Here is a 20,034-nt window from a genome sequence, read left to right as displayed (position 1 = left end):
TAACATTGAGGAACTGCTAGAGCAGACAAATAAGATGGTAGAGGTTATCAACATAGTTGTCAAGCAGATCGACCAGGTGAATCAGTTTCTCCTCCTAGATCAGGCCTTGCATGTATTGGAAAACGTCATTAACTCTGTCGCAACGGCAAATCAGCAGGTTATTAGCAACATGGTTGATGCAGCGCACGGTAGAGTCACACCTGCCTTGTTCCCTCTACACGATTTGAGGACGAATGTCCATATCGGGTATCAAAATTATAGCCTGACACCTTTATTCACCCCAGACATGAGTCAATATTTTTACCCCTTGATTGAGTCCAGCCTCACCCCCGATGCCATAATCATTCATGTTCCATTTCAGACGGCGGACGTGTTTGAGGCACACGAAATTGTCCTGTTCCCTTTTTCAGCTAAGGACAGTGTGTTAGCCCTGGACACGTCCCCGTCTCTTGTTCTAATCGCGAAGGATTTCGCTCTGTATTCAACGGGTAGCTACTCACTCTTGCAATATTGCAAGGAGACGGTCTTCGGGGGATTCTATTGCTCTGCGTCTCTCTTTGCGTTCCTACCAGTTCGGGGAGGGGTATGCGAGATCGCCCTCACTCACGTGAACGCGTCTGACGCTCTTTCCCTGTGCCCTTACAAGCAGCTAACACCAACGCCTGTTTTCCATAAGAACTTTCAGGGTCTGCATTATTTTTATTTCCCTCAGTCATTCTATGTATCGGTCATCTGCCCGGAGGGTACCACTTATCAACGGGTTACTGGTCACTATGCCATAGCGGAAGCATGCTATATCCGCTCCACTAACATAACAACGTACCCGTCCCGGATCCGTCTGGTTTTCACGGGCAATATTTCCCATCGAGTGTTTCCTCTACGGTCTCTCGATAACATTCACTTTTCCAGCATCTCTTATGTGACAAATTCCCTTAATTCATTGTCTTTCGCAAACAAAACAGAGTTTGCGTAAACCCTGGAGGAAACGCTGCCTGAATACTTGCATCTCCCCTACCTGTACCCTAGATTTTTTGTACCAATGTTTCTGATGTTCGTCAGTCTCGTCGTCATGTGCTACCTTATTAGGAGGAACTCTGTCCTGCACGATTATTTGGTTGTGCAGACACGGCGACTGGATGCAGGGAGGCCACTGGCAAGGTAGTTTTCCTTTTCTCAGGCAAGTCAGAGGACAGAAACCTGGCATTCCCCTGCTCCTATACTTAACATTGTACTATGTTTCACTACTGTATGTTTCACTACTTTATTTTTTTTTAGGAGCTAGATGAACGTTTCATTGTCTGTAACTATGCCAGTTGATAGCTTCTTATACATGTGTCCTTATATTTATCTTTTGAGAGATTTCTTATGTTTCGTGTCGCACACGTTGTGTTTTACCTCTCACTATTTATATTATGACTACAGATATGTTCTTACATAGCCAGTGTTTTAATGTAATTGTGTCATAGGCAGTCTGCTTGACAAACTCCCACTATGTATGTTAATGGTAACTAGACTGCTATTTAGATTCTTGTATATCGCGAGGTCGCGATAACTGGTAGGTGACCGAGCAGTGTTATAGTAGGATATCAATGTATTATTATTATTATTTAATATCACCACGAATTAGGCATACAATTGTCAATGGAAAAAACCCACGACAGATAGATCACGCCACCTTATAGGAATGTCGTCCATCAGTGTTTACCGTCTCAGTTTTGTATACATCACATTTCATAGTGCGTGGAGGTCACCTTGACGTACGTGACCAATTGTAACAATTATTTTCCAACCTGTAACTCGTCACTCCTTCACGAGAGTCCGACTGACACACAACGGAGTCGCTCTCGCTACGACCCTTCTTGTACATATAGGCTACGAATATAATTCGCTTTAAGGAAACTGAAGTCTTAATCAACGCCCTTCCGCCGACCGTCTTGGAGATCGGCCCAACATTCTAGACCTCTTCCTTACCTCAAACCCTTCTGCTTATTCTGTCAAACTGTTCTCTCCGTTGGGCTCCTCCGATCACAATCTTATTTCTGCATCCTGTCCTGTCGCTCCTGTACACCCTCTGGACCCACCGAAGAGGCGATGCTTCTGGCATTTTGCTTCAGCTCGGTGGGACGACCTGAGGATGTACTTTTCCGATTTCCCGTGGAATGATTATTGCTTCCAGGATAGAGACCCCTCTGTGTGTGCTCAGCGCATCACAGAGGTGATTGTCTCTGGAATGGAGGCATACATTCCTCGTTCTTTCTCTACTCCTCACGCTAAAAAGCCTTGGTTTAATCACGCTTGTTCTCGTGCTGTCAATGATAGAGAGGTAGCTCACAAAAGGTACCAGAGCCTTCAAACTAATGCTAATTATGAACTTTACATTTCTGCCCGAAATCGTGCCAAATCTATTCTCCGACTAACCAAAAATTCTTTCATTAATAGAAAATGTCAAAACCTTGCTTTCTCTAACTCTTCCCGTGACTTCTGGCATCTAGCCAAAAACATCTCCTCCAACTTCACTTCTTCATCTTTCCCTCCACTCCTCAGTCCTGATGGCAACACTGCCGTCTCATCTATCTCTAAGGCTGAACTCTTCTCTCAAACTTTTTCTAAAAACTCCACTCTGGACGATTCTGGGCATATTCCTCCTACTCATCCCCCCTCTGACTCCTTTATGCCTGTTATAAAGATTCTTCAAAATGATGTTTTCTATGCCCTCTCTGGCCTCAATCCTCAGAAGGCTTATGGACCTGATGGAGTGCCTCCTATTGTCCTTAAAAACTGTGCCTCCGTGCTGTCACCCTGCCTGGTCAAACTCTTTCGCCTCTGCCTGTCAACATCTACCTTTCCTTCTTGCTGGAAGTATGCCTTCATACAGCCTGTGCCTAAGAAGGGTGACCGCTCCAATCCCTCAAACTACCGTCCTATAGCTTTACTTTCTTGTCTATCTAAAGCTTTTGAATCAATCCTTAACCGGAAGATTCAAAGCACCTTTCCACTTCTGACCTTCTATCTGATCGCCAGTATGGGTTCCGCAAGGCGTTCTACTGGTGATCTCCTAACTTCTTAACTGACTCTTGGTCATCCTCTCTTAGCCGTTTCGGTGAAACTTTTGCTATTGTGCTGGACATATCAAAAGCTTTTGATAGGGTCTGGCACAAATCTTTGCTTTCTAAACTACCCTCCTACGGTTTCTATCCTTCTCTCTGTACCTTTATCTCCAGTTTCCTTTCTGACCGTTCTATTTCTGCCATGGTAGACGGTCACTGTTCTTCCCCTAAATCTATTAACAGTGGTGTCCCACAGGGTTCTGTCCTATCTCCCACTCTTATTGTTGTTCATTGATGATCTTCTTTCCAAAACGAACTGTCCTATCCATTCCTACGCCGATGATTCCACTCTGCATTACTCAACTTCTTTTAATAGAAGACCCACCCTTCAGGAACTTAACGACTCAAGGCTGGAGGCTGCAGAACGCTTAGCCTCAGACCTTACTATTATTTCCGATTGGGGCAAGAAGAACCTGGTGTCCTTCAACGCCTCAAAAACACAGTTTCTCCACCTATCCACTCGACACAATCTTCCAAACAACTATCCCCTATTCTTTGACAACACCCAGCTAACACCTTCCTCAACACTAAACATCCTCGGTCTATCCTTAACTCAAAATCTCAACTGGAAACTTCATATCTCATCTCTTACTAAATCAGCTTCCTCGAGGCTGGGCGTTCTGTACCGTCTCCGCCAGTTCTTCTCCCCTGCACAGTTGCTGTCCATATACAGGGGCCTTGTCCGCCCTCGTATGGAGTATGCATCTCATGTGTGGGGGGGCTCCACTCACACAGCTCTTCTGGACAGAGTGGAGGCTAAGGCTCTTTGTCTCATCAGCTCTCCTCCTCATACTGATAGTCTTCTACCTCTTAAATTCCGCCGCAATGTTGCCTCTCTTTCTATCTTCTATCGATATTTCCACGCTGACTGCTCTTCTGAACTTGCTAACTGCATGCCTCCCCCCCTCCCGCGGCCCCTCTGCACTCGACTTTCTACTCATGCTCATCCCTATACTGTCCAAACCCCTTATTCAAGAGTTAACCAGCATCTTCATTCTTTCATCCCTCACGCTGGTAAACTCTGGAACAATCTTCCTTCATCTGTATTTCCTCCTGCCTACGACTTGAACTCTTTCAAGAGGAGGGTATCAGGACACCTCTCCTACTGTATTTGATCTCCCTTTCGGCCACCTCTTTTGCTTTACTTTAGGAGCAGCGAGTGGCGGGGATTTTTTTTTTTTTTTTTTTTTTTTTGTTGCCCTTGAGCTGCCTCCTTTGTTGTAAAAAAAAAAAAACCCCCAACAAGCCGTTACGTCGGTAAATGTTATAAATGAGATAACCTGCATACCTTGTATGTCGGTAAATGTGAGAAATGAGATAACCTGCACCCCTTGTACGTCGGTAAATGTGATAAATGAGATAACCTGAACCTCTTGTAGGTCGGTAAATGTGATCAATGAGGTAACATACACCCCTTGTATGTCGGTAAATGTGATCAATAAGATAACCTACACCCCTTAAAAGTCGGTAAATGTGATAACTGAGATAACCTGCACCCCTTGTATCTCGGTATATGTGATTAATGAGATGCCCTCCACCCATTGAATGTCGGTAAATATGATAAATGAGGTACCCTACACCCCTTGTATGTCGTTAAATGTAATAAATGAGGTACCCTACACCCCTTGTATGTCGGTAAATGTGATAAATGAGGGGCCTGGTGGTCGGCCAAAGCCCGTCATGGCGCAGGCAATTTTTATAGTGGCGCTAGTTATGCTTGGCTCATGCTGCCCCTGGAACTCATTTTTGATTCGCTTGTACGGTTTCTTCTAGAATCCGGGATGATAGGTTTTCTGGACAGCCTGTGGATAGTCTTAAGCCACTCGGCGGTGACTAAAAAATCCCAGGTGGTAGCGTGGGGATTCGAATCGACATTGTCCATGGCGTGATGAATGCTGGCCCCGCACGCTAATCACTCAGCCACCGCCTACCTTTGTATGTCAGTAAATGTGAAAAATGAGATAACCTAAACCCCTTGTATGTTGGTAAATGTGATAAATGAGGTAATTTGAAACCTTGTATGTCAGTAAATGTGATAAATGAGATAACCTGCACCCCTTGTATGTCGGTAAATGTGATAAATGAGATAACCTACACCCCTTGTAAGTCGGTAAATGTGATAAATGAGATAGCCTACACTCTCTTCTGATTGATGGTCATGTTTCTCGGATTCTCTCCATTTAATGGTAGGCTATCTGAATTATGGGGTCCATGTCATTCTTGAATTTGGCCATTTTCCCATAAAAGCTGTCTTGCCGCCATCTTGCCTGGACAAACTACGATATCAACACTGTGTTTGTAAACATCGGGTTCCGCGCATGCGCAGATCAGGATGGGATGTCTTAGGATACGTGGATGGCAGATGACACAACACCGGCTCACTTAAAATCAAAACCTTATTTCTTATGTTCTTGTAACTAATTTATTTATGGACCAATATCTTTTATTCAGAAAGCTATTTCAACAGGAAGGATAGGAGATTAATGATCACTATCGCTCGTTTTTTATAGAATAGTAAAAAATATTTCCTAGATATCGATAATAAAATATCAAAAAGTTGAAAAATGTTTGTCAAAAATCTAACGCAACTTCAAACAAAAGTTAAAATAGCGAACATAATTCCGTTTTCATACTTTCAGAAGTTGAATAAAAACAATAGACTTAAATAAATGCCTAAAATAAGAAGTTAGGACAACATTTTTCTTTACCATGTTCTACATATATACCAAAAGAAAGAGGAAAAATAAAGATATTTATAAGCAAATAATTAAGTTATTACTTATTTGAAATTATTACTAAAAGAACGCCTAAAATAGGTGGTTCTTGTAATTATTATTAAAAAAAATAATAGTAATTATTATAAGTTTTAACGATCAGATGATCGGAATGGTGATCGGAACAGCAGTACTTAAAAAATGATCGGATGATCGGAATCGGATCAGCTGCCTAAACTGATCGGATGATCGGGGATCGGAACAACAAACAGTGATCGGTGCCCATCACTGGAGGTGACCTTATGGAAGTGTTTAAAATGTTCAAGGGTTTCGACAACGTTAATGTTCATGATTATTTTAGTCTCTCAATCAAGTGTAACAAGAAACAATGGATACAAAATAACGAGTGTCTCAACTCAAATGAATCGAAACACTTCTTCAACCGTGTCATCAATGTATGGAATGGTTTGCCTCAAAACGTCGTCGAAAGCGAAACTATTTGCACGTTCAAAAACCGACTGGACAAATATTTAGAAGCTAACCCGAACATCCGCTTAGTCGTCGTGAATGATCTTTTTATTCATATAAACATTGTAATTTTTCTGTACTACATGGTATTCTTCCTTTTCATGCCAGCCTCGGCTGGGGGGACTGGTGGGAGGGGAGGAGCCCTCGCCTTTGCTGTTCTGTGTCTCTGACTCGTAGATTAGAGTACATGGTAGCAACAACAAACAGGCTAGTTAGGACCAAGAGGTCTGTGGCTGTTTGCTTTTCCTTTGTACTCCTGTGTACTCCTCCTCCTCCTCCTCAGCCAAGACCGATGCGGAGATATACTAAATAAACACTGTATCTGATGACCACCACCACCACCAACAACAACAACAACGTCACCACCACCATCACCACTACCACCACCAACAACAAAAGGACATAAATACCATAACCACCACCCACACCACCACCAACACCTGCTGCATGTCTCTCGCTCTCTTTCGCTCGTTTCTCTCTCTCTCTCTCTCTCTCTCTCTCTCTCTCTCTCTCTCTCTCTCTCTCTCTCTCTCTCTCTCTCTCTCTCTCTCTCATACCAAGGTGTCTGTTTCTGTTGAACTATCAATCAACTTACTTAATTTTCTCCTCCTCCTACTCTTCGTCCTCCTCCTCGTCCTCCTCTTTCTCTTCCTCCTTAACATTCTCTTCTTCCGTCTCTTCTCTTCGTCTTCTTTTCCACCTCTTTCTGCTCTTCCTCCTCATCTTCCTCCTCATCCCCCTCCTCCTTCTCTTCCTCCTCCTTCCCCTCCCCCTTGCACACTGTCTTCTTCCCCAAGTTATCAGAAGCAGTAGTGGATAGATCTGTGGCACACGTCGATCAGGTGGCGCGAAGTTGCGAAGTTATGTCCAGGTATGAAAAGTTGTGTTGGCTGCGGGCGGGGAGGGGCGTCCGTGGGGTGTTCTGCGGGGCGTCGCGTCTTGTTTGCTGATAACAGGCGATGCTTCAGCCAATTGCCAGGCTGCTGCCGCCCCTGGACACTCGTGGGTGGCAGCTGCAGGGGAAAAGGAGACTTGGGAGGAGGGCGAGAATCAGAAGTATTTGAAGGACGCAGTTTGGAAAGGCGAAGGGTTAAAAAAGCGGGGAGCCGGAGTGACAAAGTGCCCGGGGATGTTGCTCGTAATCAACTGAGAGAGGTACTTAACGCCACTCGTCCGTCTTGCAGGGCCTGTGAGGTGGCTGGCAACAAGCGTGTCTGGCCTCCTGACGGACTGACGGGCTGCCCGGCTGACGTGGAGTGCCGCCCCGACGTTCTCCCTTTTTCGGTAACTAGATTCTATTGTCATACTTGGCGCCTGAAGTATATGGCGATGCCGGGCTGTGACGGACGGATATGTACACTTGAGCTGTGTGGGTGTGGAGTGGAGGCGTGTGGGTGGGGTGGTAGCAGTGTGGGGGTGTGGAGGCCTTGTGTGTGTGGGAAGGGCGTGGGCGTGTGGGTTGACGTGGAGGGGGATGAGGAAGAGCTGAATTGTGCTCTGAGGGGGAGATGAGATGAGGGGAAGGGGAAGACCGACACACACACACACACACACACACACACACACACACGGCAGCAGCGGTGACCTAAGCCTTCCCCACGGGAGCATGCATTACCCTCAAGCTTTAGTATTCCAATATGTATAAATCCGGCCCGTAACAGCGGCCCGTCACTCCTCGCTATAAATACAAGCGGCACCTTCGAGTGGCAACATTTCAGCCAGCAGATGGGCGGGGGTTCGGTTCCCGTTAGCACCGCCAGAGGGCAGCACTGAGGCGAGTCGAGCTGCGTGCCGACCCTTTGAAGCCTTGACTAAGAGTAATCAAACCCAAAGGGGACAGACTAAGAGAAACTATGGTTCATCAGCTTCACATCGTACCTTAACAATACCCATGAACACCTGTTAGGCATAAGTAAGGAGGCGCGAGCTTTGTCTTACTGGAATCTAATCTTATACGTGGTTAAAACTATCACTGCTTTTCTATTCGACTGACTAAAGACCTTCACTTGACCAGCTCTTGACCACTGAATGACCAGGCAAGGGGAGGAAGTAGGGGGAAGCGGATCATCGTATTGAGAGCATGGCGGCGGTGTCTCTCGCGCGTGTTTTGTCGTGTGTAGTGTCGTGAACTTTATCGCTGGTCATCCGCGTCATCCGTCACCAATCACCCTCCACGGCCCGTCAGGAGGATAGATGAAGGTATGGTGAATATTTTGAGCCTATCTACGTGTCACTTACGCTTATGGTTGCTGTGTAATTTGGTCATCTCCATGAACATCTTCATTTTCACTCACTGCTGGTCAGCCATCACGCGTTACGAAGGTGGAGGAAGATGGGTTCACAGCTTCCCTCCTGTGTTATTGGCTCCCCTGGTTATGTCCGTAGCGAGCGTTGCATTTCTCTTGTCTTAATCGTTCAACATCCTCACCATAACTTATCCGTCGGTATTTGCCGTCATTCAAAGTGGTATAGGAAGGTATGGTGAATGTGTTAAGCTTCTCTGTGGGGGGCTCCCGTGGTCCCGTGGTAGAGTCTCGGCCTTGCGCTTCGGCGGGTTGCTAGGGCGTGGGTTCGAGATCTATCCCGTGCCATGGGGGTGGCACGGGATAGGTCCGACACCCTCAGCCCCGTTGTTGGGCCTCCTCCTTGAAAGAATTGGGTATCTCTCTACCAGCCGTCTGGGGGGTTGCCTTCCTCCATTGGGGTATATCAACGAAATACCCCCACCCAAAAAAAAAGCTTCTCTGTGACATTTCCTCCCGTGGTTTACGTGCGTATTAAGAGATTTAGTTTTCTTAAGTAATCGTTGGAAATCCTCGCCATCACTCATCGTTCACCATTTATATTAGATAACAAGGATAGAGAAAGGTATGGCGAATGTTCAAAGTGTATGTGTGTGTTATTATGTCCAGTTAATAATATATCAATGGCATGAGTGAAATAATGGCCGAGTCGTTCTGTAATACCTGTGTCGGGGAAAGTGTGTGTGTGTGTGTGTGTGTGTGTGTGTGTGTGTGTGTGTGTGTGTGTGTAAGTAAGTAAGTAAGTAAGTAAGTAAGTAAATATTTATTGCCTTTAAAATATAAGAATATTGTTATATATAAACATAACATAAAACATGGCAATGGCACAGCCTGTCAAGCCGAAGCTTCCCGACAGACATGGAATTATATTATTTTATTTAATGTTTACATTGGCACAAAATTGGTACCTAATATATTATTAACTAACGTATAGAACAATAAGAATAATTATAATAATATGTTGCTGAGAATAACAATAACAATATCAATTATAATAATAATAATAATAATAATAATAATAATAATAATAATAATAATAATAATGAACATTACACTTGTGAAACTAAGTTCATATCACACACTACATTTGATTACTACTTTGACAATTATATAAATAAGTTTTCACAGATTTTTTTAAAAATGGATAAATTTATATGATTGAGAAGAGTCTTAATATGTAGAGGCAATGAATTCCACATTTGGGGACCTGAGTATAATATACTGTGCTTAAGAGAGAAGTTCTGAACTGTGGACATATGAGATTGATATCATTACCTCGAATGTTGTATGATGTGTGTACCAGTCTGAAAGGCTGACCTCCACAATACTGTGTAAGGCACTTGTAAATGCTTAACAATAAAAAATATTTATGAATATTTGGAAAACTAAGAAAATTTTGTGTATTAATTATATTTCGTGTTGACTCAAACCTACTCATATAGAATATACACCTAAAAATTTTATTTTGAGCTACTGATATTTTCTTAATGAAGGACTGCCAAGTACAGGCCCAGACTGATACACAATAGGTGAGATGGGGATAACAAAGTGGGTAATAAATACTAGTGAGGGATTCAGGTGTGAGATTATTGCGGACTCTGTATAACATACCGCACATCCTTGCTAATTTATTTGTGACAAATGAAATATGTTGATTCCAATTCATATTCTCATCTATGTAAACACCCAAAAATTTTGTGAAATTTACTCTGTCTAATGTGTTTCCCTCTATGTGTGTGTGTGTGTGTGCAAAGTCTAATTCTGTGATCGGCTTGAAAAAGTAACTGTGTGTGTGTGTGTGTGTGTGTGTGTGTGTGTGTGTGTGTGCAAAGTCTAATTCTGAAATTGGCTTGAAAGAGTAACTGTGTGTGTGTGTGTGTGTGTGTGTGTGTGTGTGTGTGTGTGTGTGCAAAGTCTAATTCTGAAATTGGCTTGAAAGAGTAACTGTGTGTATGTGTGTGTGTGTGTGTGTGTGTGTGTGTGTGTGTGTGTGTGTGTGTGACTTAGGGGCTTACATTTTGAAAGAGTGACTGTGTGTGTGTGTGTGTGTGTGTGTGTGTGTGTGTGTGTGTGTGTGTGTGCAAAGTTTAATTCTGAAATTGGCTTGAAAGAGTAACTGTGTGTGTGTGTGTGTGTGTGTGTGTGTGTGTGTGTGTGTGTGACTTAGGGGTTTACATTTTAATTCTGGCCATTTTCTCGACTTCCTTCGCTCCTGCTCGGCCACTTCAGCTCAATTAGTGCGGCTCGCGTGTCGCTAAGTGCCGAGAGTGACTGGCTGAGGAAGGAGGTTTTTATTTTATCTTTCACGTTCTTTTTTTATTTCCGTTGTCGTGGGTGATTTTTTTTTTGTGGGGTGAGTCGAAGTTCCATTCCGGTGTGTTCGGTGGCAGGGCGGGGGCAAGAAACTGTTGATGTTGTTATTCGTCCACTTATTTTTCTTCCTTTTCCTCCTTTTTTTTTCGTGTCAATGCTATTTTCATCTTTATCTTCCCTATAGCCTAATGTTTTTTAACAAACCATCTACCTTTAACTTGTTACTTAATCTTTAAAACTCATTTATTACTATTTCTACTTATCATTAATCTCAGTGACACTGTGGAGAGAGAGAGAGAGAGAGAGAGGGGGGGGGGGGGCGGAAGGAGTGAGAGAAAGGGAAGGAAGGTAGGAAAGGTTGTTGTTAAAGATTTAGCCCTTGTATCACTAGGGGAACGGGCCCTTGTCCGAAGACAAGAGGGAAGTTAAGAGGGAAAAGATCGCTCCTCCTGCAATAGGGCCCGTATCCTCGAGAGCTATTAACGTTTACTCTTAAAGTTACTATCAAAGCTAATAGTTTCAAATTATTAAGAGTAAAAGCTATCCTCGTCAACTTTGAGTGTAAGTATTAGCAAATCCCTGGCTACTATTATCTTCTTCTTCTTCTTCTTTATGGCGGGCTCGTTGCTAAGGACGCCTCCGTGCAAAACGTAAACATCCGACATGAATTAAGTATATATTTCAAAAGAAAAATAAAGAAAAGATGTATAAATGTACAACAGAAACATAATAAATGGCAAACACAAGAAAATACTGAGTTTTGTGGCAGATAGAAGCAGCCTCAAAGGCTGCTTTTACTCCGTCACTCGTCAATACCCTTATCTCCCCTCCTGCGTCACGACTTGCTCTGCTGAAATTACTGCGCCATAACCACGTCATCTGCCCCAATGAGCACATCTACGGGCCGGAGAACCAGCGCAGAAAAGGAGTAAGTTTAATTGGTCGCCAGATGAAACGGTCTTCTTACATCAAATTCAAGAAAAAATACGTATAATCAGAGGGTGTTATGGGAAGAGTATCACCCCTGAGGATAAGAAGAGAGCGTGGACTGAAGTGGCAGAAGCTGTAACAAGGTTAGTAATCACATATTCATGGTTCAATTAGCTTACAAACTAACCTAACCTAATCAATTGGGTATTTTTTGCATAATAACACAACCACTGACCTTCCAAACAGAACAAACCTTTTTATTCTGTATCTGAATAGTTTCATTATGACCATTTCTGCCACAACCCCCTCTCCCTCAACAACCTAACATAACTAAACCTAACCATGCCAAACCTGCCCCGTCCTACCGAACACATCCTAACTTAACATGCAAAGTTTGTTGGGGGGGAAGAGGGGGTTGATATAGATAGTTAAGGCATATTTTCCCTGTTTTTATTCTTTATTTATTTTTATTTGTTTATTATTTTTTTTATTTGGAGGGGGGGGGGGGGATGCTAGGCATGCCAGCCTATGGACACTTTTACAAGTACTTTATGTCAAGACTATATGGGAATAGGTAGGTTTTGTGAGAATGGTAAAGTAAGATTAAAATAGTATATTTATAGCATTGGTCAAACAGATTATGGTGATATAATGTTAGATTGGAATGTACTCAAGATAATGAAATTAAGGTTGATGCTTTTATTTTTTTTGTTACATATTCACATATTCATGATTCAAGTAACTTGCAAACTAACCTAACCTCGTCAAATGGGTATTTTTGTATACAAACACAACCACAGAGTTTCCAAACAGAACATACTTTTTCCTACGTGAATAGCATCATCATGACTATTTCTGCTGCAACCCCCACTCCCTCAACAATCTAACATAACTAAACCAACTGCTAAACCTGTCCTACCTGACACATCCTAACCTAACATGGTAGGTCCCCAAGTGCCAAACCTGCCCCGTCATACCGAACACATCCTAACTTAACATGCCAAGTTTGTTGGGGGGGAAGAGGGGGTTGGTATAGATAGTTAAGGCATATTTGCCCTTTTTTTATTCTTTATTTATTTTTATTTGTTTATTTTTTCTTTTATTGGGGGATGCTAGGCATGCCAGACTATGGACACTTTTACAAGTACTTTATGTCAAGACTATATGGGAATAGGTAGTTTTCGTGAGAATGGTAAAGTAAGATTAAAATAGTATATTTATAGCATTGGCCAAACAGATTATGGTGATATAATGTTAGATTGGAATGTACTCAAGATAATGAAATTAAGGTTAACGCTTTTATTTATTTTTGTTACATATTCACATATCCATGATTCAAGTAACTTGCAAAGTAACCTAACCTCGTCAAATGGGTATTTTTGTATACAAACACAACCACAGAGTTTCCAAACAGGACATACTTTTTCCTACTGCTCCATGTGAATAGCATCATCATGACCATTTCTGCTACAACCCCCACTCCCTCAACAATCTAACATAACTAAACCAACTCCTGCTAAACATGTCCTACCTAACACGTCCTAACCTAACATGGTAGGTCCCCAAGTTTGTTAGGGTGGAAAGGGGGTTAGTATAAGAGAGTCAAGTCATATTTACCTGTTATTTTATTTATTCCTTATTTAGATTTTTTTTGGGGGGTGGGTGGGTTGGGCATGCCAGACTCTCAACACTTTTACAAGTATTTTATGTTGAGACTATATCGGAATAGGTAGATTTGATGAGAATGGTAAAGTAAGATTAAAATATTATTTTGATAGCATTGGTCAAACAGTTTCTGGTGATATAATGTTAGGTTAGAAGTACTCAAAAGAATGGAATTAAGATTAATGCTTTGATTTTTTTTTTGTATAGCTGTATTGTGTAATATCATCCTACTTAGAGAAAAGCATTTTAGAAAAGTAGGTAATGAAAAGTAGTATTTATGGCCATGTTCATAACAACTAAAAAGTTAATGTCTTATGATGCATGTAAATAAAATACTGGTACTGATTTAGCTTTCCATCACAGCATGTATTAAATGTTATTGGAGAAGGTATGGGAAATAAATAGCATGCCATAGTGAAACGATTAAGAAACTTGCTTCACATTTATACCCTGACAGTGCCTTCCCTGGGAGTGGACCCCGTACGCAGGATGACTGTGAGAGGCGTTGGTACAACGTACAACAAAAATCAAAGCCTTGCATTGCCAAGTGCAAGAATGAGCAGCGGCAGACTGGTCATTTTTTTTAGTTGTTATGTCTTTAAATGTAAAACTTATATTAGTTTTTTTATGTGCTCACAGAATGCAGCTATACTGGCCACAATGCCTTTATTTCAGCTTAAAGTTAATAAGTTCATAGCAGTGAACTGCATTTTTGATATAGAAATTTTTTTAATGTTCATCTGTCAATGACTGTCAATCTATCTAAATACCTTGGTTGTCTTCCCCCAGTGAAGGGTTTTAGCCAAGACAGGCACACACTTACTCACACACTCACACTCATGTACACCACTCTCTCAGCTGCACAGCCCCTGAGGGAGTAAAAAAGACCCTCACTGTATGGGGGATTAGCTGCACAGTTCAGACAGGGAACTTCCACACAAGGCCTCACAGCATACACTGGTTTACCCCTGCCCCTTCATAACAATGACATTTCCTCCAGCACCTGAGTGCCCCACACGTGTGGCACCACAGATACGCAGGCGCCTGCCTATATAGCTATGACATTAACTGTGGTAGATAAACTGGTGTATGACATCATAGGCTACTCGTCTCATGTATTTGAAGGGGTACCAGAGCCATTCAGCATTGACATGATGTGCTAGGGATAGGACAGCAGCAACAGTCAAGCAGCAGTGAAATATTGACTGGCCTGTATGTTTGTGGCAAAAACTTTTATATTCTTATTAAAACAATTTATTAATCACTCTTAAATTCATATTCTTTGTAGATACACACTTTATCAGTATTGCTAGAGACCATCCCAGCACATTGTTCATTACTTGTGGAAAAGATACCATTAGCTGCTCCGGCAACAGCAACTGCTTCAACATCTGCTGGCCCTATGACACCAGCCACTGCTTCATCATCTGCTGGCCCAATGACACCTGCCACTGCTTCATCATCTGCTGGCCCAATGACACCAGCCACTGCTTCATCATCTGCTGGCCCAATGACACCTGCCACTGCAAGGGATGACAATGAAGCTGCTCCACCACAGTCACCACCTACTTCATCGGAGTTAAGAGATGCCTTTCATAGGGCAGCAGTATAATTTTTTGATGCTGGGGCTGAATATTACTGCCTCAAGGCTATGATTTTGTCACTTTTTTTTATTACTGAGGAGGTTAGGGTGGAAGGGGTGAAAAATAATCTGTGCTGTTTTTCGACAGAAATGGTTAGCAAATTCATTCAAAGCACAAAATTTACCGGAAAAAAAAATTGTGTGCCATTGTGAGTGGGTTCACTTGAGATTGGGGTCCAATACGCCTCCGTGGTCTAGTGGTCAGCATGCCTGGCTTCTACGCGGGCCCGGGTTCGAATCCCGGCCTGGGCAGTCGGCGTGCAGCTCACCCAGCTGATCATCCTCCCTCTCGGGCTGGTCGATAAATGACTACCTGGGGAAACTGTGGTAACCCGGATGTCACACTGGCCCTGTGTCCCGGGGTAATGGGCTCCCTCCCACCACAGGCTCAAGGGCCAATGTTACGGAGATGAGCACCGAGGCCACGCGCTGCTACAGCGTATGCCCCAACTTTACCTTTACCTTTATCGGCTCGACTGACAGACATGGCTTTGTATGTCGAAGGTCACTGGTTCAATCTCCACAGCCAGCACTCTCTAACTTGGATTTTTCCGAGTTCCCTAGAGCCTAGATTAATTTATCGGTGTTAAATGAGGAGATTTGCACCGGCACCCAGTCATGGGTGTTACAAGATACGTTGTTACAATCAGGGGCGTCATTTGGACTTCAAAAGTGGGAGGGACATTAGGGCAGACAGTTTTATATATATATATATATATATATATATATATATATATATATATATATATATATATATATATATATATATATATATATATATATATATATACCATCATCAGCTGATAACACCTTTAGGCACTGATCATATTTGCATTTTATGTAGTCTGTGATGCAGGCAGGATATTCATTAGCACCTAATTAGACTCATGCTGCTCTCCAGTGCTCTCTGATGCACTCACAATCAAAGATGTAGTATACCTATATGGTAGCATTGAGTAATCATAGGTCACTTGGTAAAGTGTTCACCTAAGTCCGACACAAGCTGACAACATAAACCTAAGTGTGTTTGCAAGCTGAGTGTTTAGAATATTGGCATAATAATAAAAGATGCTGAAAACTGGATTCCACTACTTTATTGAATATATGAATAATTATATACTGAATTTGTAATGGAGCTAAGATAAAAAAAGCTATGTTTTCAGCGGTCATACCATGATCTCATGAAAATAATTAGGTTGACGTATATAATTAATTACTACGTATTTTGGTATGATGACCATTGCACGTTAATACCATAGCTTTGCGAGCATTGAGTAATCTTAGGTCACTTGGTAAAGTGTTCACATAAGTCCGACCCAAGCTGACAACATAAACCTAAGCATGTTTGCAAGCTGAGTGCTTAGAATATTGGCATAATAATAAACGATGCTGAAAACTAGATTCCACTAATAGAGTAATTATATACTGAATTTGTAATGGAGCCAAGATAAAAAAGCTATGTTTTTCAGTGGTCATTCCATGATCTCATGAAAATAAATAGGTTGACATATATAATTAATTACTACGTATTTTGTTATGACGACTATTGCACATTAATACCATAGCTTTGAATCCAATGATGAATATCTTCAAGCAAGACACAAATAGCAACAGATTGGTCACCAATTCACTCAGTAAACACAATACTCCACAAAAGTATACACTGAATTCACAATAAAGTTGTTTTTCCACTTGGAACTTTGTAAACAGAAACCAAGTAACCTCGTTTTACTTCACTTATAAGTCATGATGTTCGCGATGTGGTCACCTCGACCTTTCGTTCCTCCTCCCTCACACTGGCAGACGTCTCTAACAAGCTTTCTTACCACCATTATCTCAATACGAATAACCGGCAGGAGTAATTTGTTTTCTAACTTGATTTTAAAGCAACAATAATTATAAATCATATTCTAAATTACATTTTAATGCAATTTTAATGTCATCTTTTTCATTTGCATGTGTGTACCTTTCTGCTACAAATAAAAGTTTTTTTCCCATGTTTTGTTTTCCTTAACTCGAATATTTCACATTTTAATCAATAACAAAGGCATCAAACACTAATTTTATGTTCAAGCTATGTTTTTTTTTTTTCTGTTGACATAAACTACATCGTTTTCCTTTGGTGCCATTATTTTCACATGGGTGCAGTCTATCCCACAACACCGGCAAGTTGGTAGAATTCTGCTTGCTCTTCACGGATCTCCACCCTATCAAGGGGAGACTGGATAAACCTCCCGACTACCTACGGGGCACTGAGGGCGGCCAGAGTTTCCGCAATCACCCTGCTTACACTACTCTGGCTTACCCCCAAACTCATCATATGAATACTGCAGCATTTTTCCTGTAGCCAAGTATCTTTAAGTCAAAATCACTTTCAACCCCGGGTGAGGGAATGCTCCCTTTGAACTGGATCTTGTAGCTCTCTTCTCACCAAATCAGTCACATACTCCATTCCTGCACGGTCTAATATGTATGTCTTGACAAGTTCACCATCGTTATACAGTTCCAAAGCGTCCTATTAAACTCTAAATTGCGGAGGCGGGCTGGGCGAGGAAGTCCGGTGGCCATATTGATATGGGTCTGGGTCTGGGATTCACTATTAACTTTACTATTAAATGTTTAGAAGTCCTCGCCAGCACTTCCAAGTTAATACCAAAGTTAATAGTAGGTATTAGGCTAATAGTTGTTGAGGATACACTTTGAGAGTGAAGTTAATACTAAAGTCGAAAGTTAATATCAAGTTTAGTATTAATAGTTGTCGAGGATACGGGCCCAGGCGGCCCGTAGCAGGGTGCCGACAGACCGACTCTATAGGCGATCAAAATCTAGCAGACCAAGGCCCGGATTCATCAATCTTACCAACCACGCCTCCGGTATCTCTCACATTTACTGGAGCGCTACCAGAGCTGCGGCATCTTTCAAACACGGCATTCATCAACGGTATGGAAAGGCTCCGGTAACTCGCACCCTAGCAACGATTGGTTGGGCTGGATAGCCAATCACGTGCGACCTTTGATGCTGTATTTCAGCTTTCACGTGTCGTTTGTTTACTAATACACAGACCTCAAAATCAAGACATGTGTATTGTACAGGCGTAAATACTGCCTTAAAACAAATACTTAGCGTGGTGATCCCTCAATTAGATGCGTTTTTTACGAATGAATGCACGTTACTTGTATATTTATTCTTGAAATAAAAATATACTCGCTTATGTAGCTTAGCTATATTCTGAACATTTTTGTATGTTACCTTCATAGTATTCCGTCGCCAATGCCAGCTGCGTGCCTCGCTATCACAAGATTGGGGATTATTCTAATGTTTGCACATACTCACCCCTCGCAACCAAAACTGGCTAGGGGGCCATTGTCATCATGCCTCACTGGTGCAGCCAAGCAATGAGTGTGGGCGCGGGAAGTTGTGGCTGCTGAGGTGAATGGCGAGATCGAGTGGCTTCGTGAGTAGTGTGGAGGAGGTCAGAGCAAAATTTTACGACATTAAACTCCACAGCAAGAATATTGGAGACTTGAGACGGGAGGTGACTGTCACAGACAGAACATTATTCCCTCTGCAGTGTTTTAACAAGTAGGGAAAAGTCATGTGGGTGGACAGTTCCACAGACTTACATACTATAGAGTGCGGCCTGCAAGTGAAGCCGGCCTGAGGCCGTGCACGGGTCTGCCCAGTTCATCCCAAACCGACGACTTCACACACCTCACTCCCACCCCGTTTCCTGACCCCAACATTCATTTTTGAGAAAAATGGAGACCACCATCATCTTCCTGAGAAAATTCTGCATCACACTAGCATAAAATTGTAACAATAATGTGTAAATACACATACGAAAATCAAAGTTAAATGAATAGGGAGTACACATTTTCTTGCATTTATTTATCTTCAACTCTTTCGTACTCAGCTGGTTTTCGTCACATCGCTTCTATAAGCCCAGATCCTAAATCTGCATGCTTTTCTGCTTCTGATGGTGTAGGGCACGTCACGAGGTAAAAAATACATAGGCTCAAAATCGCCTCCGAACATGAGCCGCGGCAGTATCTACCCACTTACCACGCCCGCGGTAACTCAGTTACGGGTGCTCGGAGCCGCGGTAACTTTTGGCCTTACCACGGCTCCGCTAAGTGGTTGATGAATGCCGATTTACCGGATGGGCGGAGATACCGCGAGACTTACCAAACAGAGGTCCGGTAAATGGTTTGATGAATCCCGCCCCAAGTCGGTCCGTCGACGAGAACTGACGTGTCTCTGAGAGAGAGAGAGAGAGAGAGAGAGAGAGAGAGAGAGAGAGAGAGAGAGAGAGAGGTATTTCCTATCATCCGTTTTCCTTACACTTATAATTAACCAGCGTTGAATGAAAGTGGGAAGCAAGGAGAGGAGGGAGGGAAGGCATGGAGTCAGGGGCGGATCCAGAAAATCAATTTGGGGTTTTGGCCCGATGGTAAAATTTCATAAGTTAGCGACAGTCTCAAAACAGTGACGGCCAATGGATAGTGATGGCGGTTCTTTGTTTAACATCCGCAGCTCCCGAGCAATCAACGTATATGTGACAAATGAAAGAAACAATTCAAATTGTACATCCGACCAGTGAAAAGGCAGATCTGAACAGGTAGAAATCATCACCATACGAGCATTCGAAGATAACTAAACGTTTATTTCGATATGTAAGCATCAAGGGTGATCATAATACAGGTCATAAATCAATTACAAACCTAACCTTTACAAAAAAGAGTTAATATGTAAAATTAGACACAGCTGAAGATAAAAGGGAATTCCTATAGGGCTTCTTTTACATGGAATTGAGGTAACACATTTGCAAATAT

The sequence above is a fragment of the Eriocheir sinensis genome, unplaced genomic scaffold, assembly GCF_024679095.1.
Source record: "Eriocheir sinensis breed Jianghai 21 unplaced genomic scaffold, ASM2467909v1 Scaffold61, whole genome shotgun sequence".
In the NCBI taxonomy this organism is placed as follows: domain Eukaryota; kingdom Metazoa; phylum Arthropoda; class Malacostraca; order Decapoda; family Varunidae; genus Eriocheir; species Eriocheir sinensis.
The sequence above is the reverse complement of the archived record's forward strand: the minus strand, read 5'-3'. Positions refer to the sequence as shown.